Source organism: Colobus angolensis, unplaced genomic scaffold (assembly GCF_000951035.1).
Source record: "Colobus angolensis palliatus isolate OR3802 unplaced genomic scaffold, Cang.pa_1.0 Scaffold102, whole genome shotgun sequence".
Taxonomy (NCBI): domain Eukaryota; kingdom Metazoa; phylum Chordata; class Mammalia; order Primates; family Cercopithecidae; genus Colobus; species Colobus angolensis.
Genome location: NW_012111142.1, coordinates 7,440,466 through 7,449,438, shown reverse-complemented (window position 1 = coordinate 7,449,438; position 8,973 = coordinate 7,440,466).

Genomic DNA, 8,973 nt, shown 5'->3' with positions numbered 1-8,973 from the left:
CCAATATCTGGAGAGTGAACTGATGAAGTAACTCAGGCTGTCTGTGGTATTCTGGAAATGTACAATTCCTTTATTTGTCACAACTATAGGGCTGCATCCCTGAGATGGGGATGCAGAAGAGATAGGGCATGAACTGATTTACAAAGAGAAGCTGATCTTCATTCTCGTAACTCATGAGAGCATCACTGTGAACTGGTTTATGCTACTTGTACTCAAGATGCTAAGATTCTGACTTTTTCCTGAATATTATCTAAGTATATCCATATGATTCCATGAAGGCTAAACTGGGAAGTCATTGCAAAAGAAAAGGAATAATCAGTTCAATGAAAACAATCAGTCAAAGCACTAAATCGTTCCAAAGAGCCAAAGTTTGGAATCAAAAGTGGTTTAAATCCTAAGTCCTACCGCATACTGCCCCTGTGGCCATATGCAAGTAACTTAAACTCTCTAAGAGGCAGATGCCTTTTATCTAACATGAAGATAGTAATTCTCACTCCCCAGGGTTGTAGGAATTTTTGCTACAAATTCAATACAGGAACTGTATTATAACACTCAATAAATGGTTGCAGTTTTTATTTGTGTTTTGTTGTCATTCTTGTTAGTAATATTAGGTACAAAGCTGGGCAGGAAGATCTGAAGCTGCACACTTACCTGTGTCAAGCAGAGCAGACTGTCTGGGTCTGAATCTTGGCTCTGTTGCTTACTTACTGGCACACAACAGGTGCTATGCAAATATTTATTTAAAATGAACTAAACAAAACATGGTGGATTTGATCCAAGCAAGGAACGAGAGTCTAAGTTCATTCATTCAATACTCATTTACTCAGGTCTACCATGAGTCAGGCATTGTGCCGGGTGCTGGGGACACATAGTGAATAGACCACAGTCTCTGCCCTTGTGGTGCTCAAATCCAGAGGAGAGGGCAGGCAAGACCACCAGGAGCCAACAGAGAGAGAGAAAAAAGGGAGTATGGTGAGTAGTGCTAGGGAGAAGAGAGGGATCCTGATCTGAAGGAAGGATGCTTGTGTTCAGTAACTAAGTGAGCAAGAAGGAAACAACCTTTCAGAGATCAGAGCCATGAACAGAGTAGCACGTGGACCACAGCAACACTCAGCACACTTGTTATCCCTGCTTATTTTCTCATCTGGAGAGTAAATTCCATGAGGTCAGGGGTGTCTGCTTCATTCTCCACTGTCTTCCCAGTACCTCACACTGGCACTGAGTTTATTCTTAACAATATTTGTAAATGAATGAATAAATATTCCAGATCTATTCTCAAGAGTTTTTCTATTCTGAGTTGTATGACAATAGCTAGTACATATTTATCATTCTGTTTGTTCCAAGCACTGTTCTAAGTACATTCTGAGAATTGTCTAACTTAATCATTACAATGATCCATAACCAATCAGTTCATTCACTAAGAAACTATTAAAAATTCTTCTGTGCTTAGCAATTAGTTAGGTGCTGGGGAGGGAAGAGAGAGCATTGCCTTCGCCACAGTACTCTTGCATCTGTTCTGCCTATCTCCCTCAGTCCCTTTCTCGCCATGCTTAACTTGAATGCATCCTTAGAAAATCCAATCAGGTGTCTCCTCTGGCAAGAAGCCTTCCATGATTCCACGGGAGCTGAGTGTTTGGTCTCACCTGCTCTGTGCTCCCTAATGTCCATAATGCCCATTATGGCAGGCAGAATGACCCTCAAGATCTCACGCCCTAAGCCTTGGAACATGTGACTGTGATGAGATCTCACTCTCATGACTGCATTATGTTATAAAACACAGGGAGCTTGAAAAAGGGAGATTATCTGGGTGAGCCAGATCTCATCATGTGAAGCCTTAAAAATACAGTGTGTTCTCAGGCTGGTAGCAGAGGAAGGGGAAAACAGAGAGATTCAACTGGTTTTAAAATGGAAAAAATGGGCCACTTGAGAAGAAATGTGGGCAATCTCTAAGGACAGTGGTGCCCCCGCGGCTTGAGAGCCAGCAAGGAACCAAGGACCACAGATACAACCTGAAGGAACTGGATTCTGCCAGTGATCTGAACTAGCTTGGAAGTGGATTCTACTTCTGAACCTCCAGATAAGAGCCCAGGCGAGAGGATACCCCGATTTTGCCTGGTGAGTCCCTGAGCAGGGATCTCCTCTGAGCCTATCTGGACTGAGAACCTACAGAAGAACTGTGAGCTAATAAATGGATGTTGTTTTAAGTTGCTAAATTTGTGGTACTTTGTTACACAACAACAGAAAATGAACATACCCCTGTACCCTGGCACCCTCTGTGTAAACATGTTTCCCCATCTGTATATCTCTCTAGACAGTGAGTTCTGCAAAGTCAGAGACTGTGCTTTGTGTCTCTTGATCTTTAATGAGCAGCACAATGCCTGACAGAGAGTAGGTTCCCAATAAATATTTGCCCTTGAGCTTAAAGAAATTAAAGCAAGGTTAGGGATCCTAGCTGAGCACACAGAAAAAAAGGAGAGAACAATTCAAGAAACCATATGGCCTAATGCTAGATTGTGTGGCTCAGACCATAACTGCCAGAGGAGATTTAAGAGATGAGTAGTTGTGTCCAATTAAGCACCTCCTCACTTTTCACCTCATGCTAACCGCAACTCATTCCTACATGCAAATCAGATCTGAGCTGGTACTGGAGGAGACAGATACTCCTGGAGTCCACACGGTCCTTTGAGGCATCACTTGTATGTCTTTGCTGAAGCTGCATCTCGAGTGGACAGCCTACAGATGTTTAGTGTCCATTGACTATGATGAAGCCCAGGAGGGCTTCCTTTAAGTTCGTGGACAGGTTTGGTCTACAGAGCTGCCCAGGAATTGAGGATGGGCTGACTCTAAGAAGGTCATCCTCAAGGATTGTGACTCAGACCCAAGGTGGGTCTGAGTTCCTCCCCTCCAGAGCATACTCAGACACATAGAGTCACCAAATGTGAGACCTGTATAGATGAACACACATTTTACAGATAAGGAAACTGTCCTAGAAGCCAAAAGGGGAATTAAGCTGCCTCCACCTAAAAACCAAGTTAGTAGGAGAGCTGGGTCTACAGCCATGGTTTCTGATTCCCTAAGCCAGTACTCTTTCCACCTCCTCACTGCCTCCCATCATCTATTTGACTAATGGTCTCAGGCTTGTATTCCTCCCCATGGAATCCAGATCTTTACTCACCTCAAAATTTAAAAGCTGGAAGACAGGAAGAATGAATTTTTTAGTTAATCCAAGCATGCACTGTAAATCTTTGTCCCCTTTCCAAGGTACTGAATGTAACCCCCTATGCAACGAACAGACCTTTGGCATCTTTCCATGGTGATAACATTGGTTCTAGAGGGACAACTCTCTCACAGCTAGAGAGCAGATCATTGTGAGACGACCAATTTGCAAGACAAGGGAATTTTGGAGGCAGGGATAAGTACTGGGTGTTCATATGAGCCATAGGTATTTGTGAGAGGAATTGAGAACACATTTCTAGAATTACTGACTGATTATTACCTGTGAACTATAGGGGGGACTGGTGTGTGGGGAGGAAAAGGGGGCCGGGGGCAGGGAAAGAAATGGCACACTTTGCTTAGGTGTCATCTAAGGCCTTTTAAACATGGGCTGGCTTGTCTAACTCCCCCTCTCAAAAATTTGCAAAGGCTCCACATTGCCTACAGAATAAAATCCATAGGTTATATCTTGTATTTATGGCTATTGATATTTTAGTCGCAAATTACTTTTCTGCTTCCTATTTCATTTTCACATTCCTTTTGCACTTGGATGTTTTCACCTACAAATAACAAACCAAACTTGAACTAGCTTTAAAAGGAGGGGTTTTTATAATTATTGTTGTGACTCATGTAATTAATAGACAGAAAAGTGACAGGGATAATTTGAACTGAGGACCCCAAACATTCTCAGGACTCTTCCTTCTCTCTTCTCCACTCTTCTCTAAACGATTCCTTTATTCTTTTCTCTGTCTGCAGAATGACTTCTCTCTATATTACCATGAGAAAAAGTATGGCTGCCAACAGCTTGTATTATATATTACATCTTCAGTTGTTGGTAAGTGATTGGCTTCTCTTTACAAGTTTCCATTCTAAAATTCCAAGGAATCAAAACTGATTTGCCCCACTTGGGCCTCACATCCTTCATTAGCACAATAAACTGAGCACAGTGGCCAATGTCTCTTTTTAAAAGTATAGTGACTGCCATGGTCATTCTAGGAAAGAAGTGCTGAACAATAGATGTTGTCCAATAAGTGTCCAACATCTTTATCCTAACTTGTTGTAACTGACTCTAATATTTCATTTTTCTTCCATCTGCTGCTCACTAGATCATGACAGCCTCAGTACCTTGTTCAGGATTTCCTTGGCAACTAGGTGAAGATGTGTATAATAGAGAGTGGGTCACAGAAGACAGGTTTCCATGGCTGGGGAAATTGTTCATTATAGCAATCATTTATTCATTCATTCAACAAGCATTTACTGAGCTAATACTCTTTGCCAAATACCACGCTAGGTATGCTATGGAGAGAGAAATCCACACTCTTCTGCCTGCAAGAAGCTCACATCTTAGTGAAGAATATAGAGTGTGAAGAGATCTTTCTAACATGGCATGAAATGTGCCCTGATAGAGATACACTCAGAATGTAGGAACATACAGGAAGGACATATGGAAGGGCTTCATGCAGGCAGTAACATAAATTGAATACTGAAAGCCAAGTAAGTTCTGAAAGCAACAGCAGTGTGAGTGAGAAACAGTGATTGACTACAGATAATAATCTTACAATTGCCAAGGGCTTAACTCTTCCACTGTGCCTGGCACTGTGCTATGTGTATACACTCCTTTTCTCATTTAATCTTCACAACTACTCTTTGAGGAAGGCACTACCATTGCCACTTTAGAGATGGAGAAACTAAGACTTCGAGAAGTGAAGTTCACAGCATGGCTTAAGTGGCAGTGCTGGGGCTGAAATCCAGAAATGTCTGCAACCAAATCACATTCTCAAAGCACCTTCCAGGTTTCCAGTAGCCTATTATATTTTCCACGAATGAGAATGAGAAAAAGAAACTTGATCTCAACTTCTCTAGGTCCCTTACAATACTAATGATTCAAAGCCTGGTCAGGTTGAACATATGTAAACCAGATTGTTAGTCATACCCGTGCCAGTCCTGGACTTTTACTCTTATTTCCATCTTTACCTTTTCTTTTCTTGTTGCTGTATCTCAGAGGATCTGAGACCTGAGACTGTGTTTCCTCCCAGATCCCACATCGGCTGATTTCAGATGGGTTCAGCCAATGGGAGGCAAGAGATTGGAGGAGGAGGAAAGAAAAAAAGGCCAGCTCATTCTCCTCTTCCCTCTCTCCTAGAGCAGCATCTCTGGCAATGGTTGAACCCTCTTAATAGCTCTGACTCCCACCTGGCAGGCATGCCATAGCTCCAGCTCCATCCAGGCGACCCATCTCTTGGCTCTAGTAAGACCATCTCCTCTCCCTAGTTTAGAAGTTGTAGTGGCTTCCTGGTGTTACTGATCTCTGAGTCACCTCATCATTCCCTCTTGCCTTCTCAGAGCCTCCATTAACTATGGAGTCAATTCCCTATATTAAATGCCCTCCAATTTATATACTTAGAATACATGTAAATTCTGTTTTCCAGTTTAGACCCTAACTGACATAACTTCCTTCCTCTTTACGCTGCAGCAGTATCTGGAAAGAGTTCTCTTAATAGTCATCATTCACGAAGAGTAACAGCTCTGGTCTGCAGCTCCCAAGGTGATCGACAAAGAAGATGGTGATTTCTGCATTTCCAACTGAGGTACCTCATTCATCTCATTAGGACTGGTTGGATAGTGGGTGCAGCCCACGGAGGGCAAGCCAAAGTAGGACAAGGCAACGCCTCACCTGGGAAGCACAAAGGGTCAGGGAATTTCCCTTTTCTAGCCAGAGGAAGCTGTGACAGACTGCACCTGGAAAATTGGGACACTCCTGCCCAAATACTCTGCTTTTCCAACAGTCTCACCAAATGGCACACCAGGAGATTATATCCCATGCCTGGCTTGGTGCATCCCATGCCCACAGAGCCTTGCTCACTGGTAGCGCAGTAGTCTGGGATCCACCTGCCAGGCAGCAGCCTGGCCCATGGAGGGACATCCGCCATTGCTGAGGTTTGAGTAGGTAAACAAAGTGGCCAGGGAAGCTTGAACTGGGCTCTGCAAGGCCTGCTGCCTCTGTAGACCCCACCTCTGGGGACAGGGCATAGCTGAACAAAAGGCAGCAGAAACTCCTGCGGACTTAAATGTTCCTGTCTGACAGCTCTGAAGAGAGCAGTGGTTTTCCTAGCATGGTGTTTGAGCTCTGAGAACAGACAGACAGCCTCCTCAAGTGAGTTCCTAACCCACATGTAGCCTAACTGGAAGATACCTCCCAGTAGGGGTGACTGACATCTCATACAGGAAGGTGCCCCTCTGGAACGAAGCTTCCAGAGGAAGGATCAGGCAACAATATTTCCTGTTCCGCAATATTTGCTGTTCTGCAGCCTCTGCTGGTGATACCCAGGCAAACAGGGTCTGGAGTGGACCTTCAGCAAACTCCAACAGACCTGCAGCTGAGGGACCTGACTCTTAGAAGGAAAACTAACAAACAGAAAGGAATAGCATCAACATCAACAAAAAGGACATCTACACCAAAGCCCCACCTGTAGTTCACCAGCTTCAAAGACCAAAGGTAGATAAAACCACAAAGATGGGGAGAAACTAGAGCAGAAAAGCTGAAAATTCTAAAAACCAGAGCACCTCTTCTGCAAAGGATCGCAACTCCTCACCAGCAACAGAACAAAGGTGGATAGAGAATGACTTTGATGAACTGACAGAAGAAGGCTTCAGAAGGTCAGTAACAACAAACTTCTCCCAGCTAAAGGAGGATATTCGAACCAATCGCAACGAAGCTAAAAACCTTGAAAAAAGATTAGACAAATGGCTAACTAGAATAAACAGTGTAGAGAAGACCATAAATGACCTGATGGAACTGAAAACCATGGCACGAGAACTATGTGATGCATGCATAAGCTTCAGTAACTGATTTGATCAAGTGGAAGAAAGGGTATCAGTGGTTGAAGATAAATTAATGAAATAAAGCGAGAGGAGAATTTTAGAGAAAAAAGACTAAAAAGAAGTGAACAAAGCCTCCAAGAAATATGAGACTATGTGAAAAGACCAAATCTACATTTGATTGGTGTACCTGAATGTGACAGGGAGAATAGAACCAAGTTGGAAAACAATATTCAGGATATTATCCAGGAGAACTTCCCAACCCAGTGAGGCAGGCCAACATTCAAATTCAGGAAATACAGAGAACACCACAAAGATACTCCACGAGAAGAGCAACCCCAAGACACATAATTGTCAGATTCACCAAGGTTGAAAGGAAGGAAAAAAATGTTAAGTGCAGCCAGAAAGAAACACTGGGTTACCCACAAAGGGAAGCCCATCAGACTAACAGTGAATCTCTCAGCAGAAACTCTGCAAGACAGAAGAGAGTGGGAGCCAAAATTCAACATTCTTAAAGAAAAGAATTTTCAACCAAGAATTTCATATCCAGCCAAAATAAGCTGCATAAGTGAAGGAGAAATAAAATCCTTTACAGACAAGCAAATGTTGAGATATTTTGTCATCACCAGGCCTGCCTTATGAGAGCTCCTGAAGGAAGCACTAAACATAGAAAGGAACAACTGGTACCAGCCACTGCAAAAACAAGCCAAACTGTAAAGACCATCGATGCTAGGAAGAAACTGTATCAACTAACGGGCAAAATAGCCAGCTAACATCATAATGACAGGATCAAATTCACATATAACAATATTAACCTTAAAGGTAAAATGGACTAAATGCTCAAACTAAAAGACACAGACTGGAAAATTGGATAAAGAGTCAAGACCCATCAGTGTGCTGTATTCAGGAGACCCATCTCATGTACAGAGACACACATAGGCTCAAAATAAAGGGATGAAGGAAGATCTGCCAAGCAAATGGAAGGCAAAAAAAAAAAAGCAAGCAGGGGTCTCTGATAAAGCAGACTTTAAACCAACAAAGATCAAAAGAGACAAAGAAGGCCATTACATAATGGTAAAGGGATCAATTCAACAAGAAGAGCTAACTATCCTAAATATATATGCACCCAATACAGGAGCACCCAGATTCATAAAGCAAGTTCTTAGAGACCTACAAAGAGACTTAGACTGCCACACAATAATAATGGGAGACTTCAACACCCCATTGTCAACATTAGACAGATCAACGAGACAGAAGGTTAACAAGGATACCCAGGACTTGAACTCAACTCTACACCAAGCAGACCTAATAGACATCTACAGAACTCTCCACCCCAAGTCAACAGAATACACATTCTTCTCAGCACCACATCATATTTATTCCAAAGTTGACCACATAGTTGGAAGTAAAGCACTCCTCAGCAAATGTAAAAGTACAGAAATTACAACAAACTGTCTTTTAAACCACAGTGCAATCAAATCAGAACCCAGGATTAAGAAACTCACTCAAAGCTGCATAACTACATGGAAATTGAACAACCTGCTCCTGAATGACTACTGGGTAAATAACAAAATGAAGGCAGAAATAAGGATGTTCTTTTAAATCAATAAGAACAAAGACACAATGTACCAGAATCTCTTGGACACATTTAAAGCAGTGTGTACAGGGAAATTTATAGCACTAAATGCCCACAAGAGAAAGCAGAAAAGATCTAAAATCAACACCCTATCATCACAATTAAAAGAACTAGAGAAGTAAGAGCAAACAAATTCAAAAGCTAGGAGAAGGTGAGAAATAAGATCAGAGCAGAAATGAAGGAGATAGAGACATAAAAAACCCTTGAAAAAATTCAATGAATGCAGGAGCTGGTTTCTTGAAAAGATCAACAAAATTGATAGACCACTGGTAAGACTAATAAAGAAGAAAAGAGAGATGAATCAA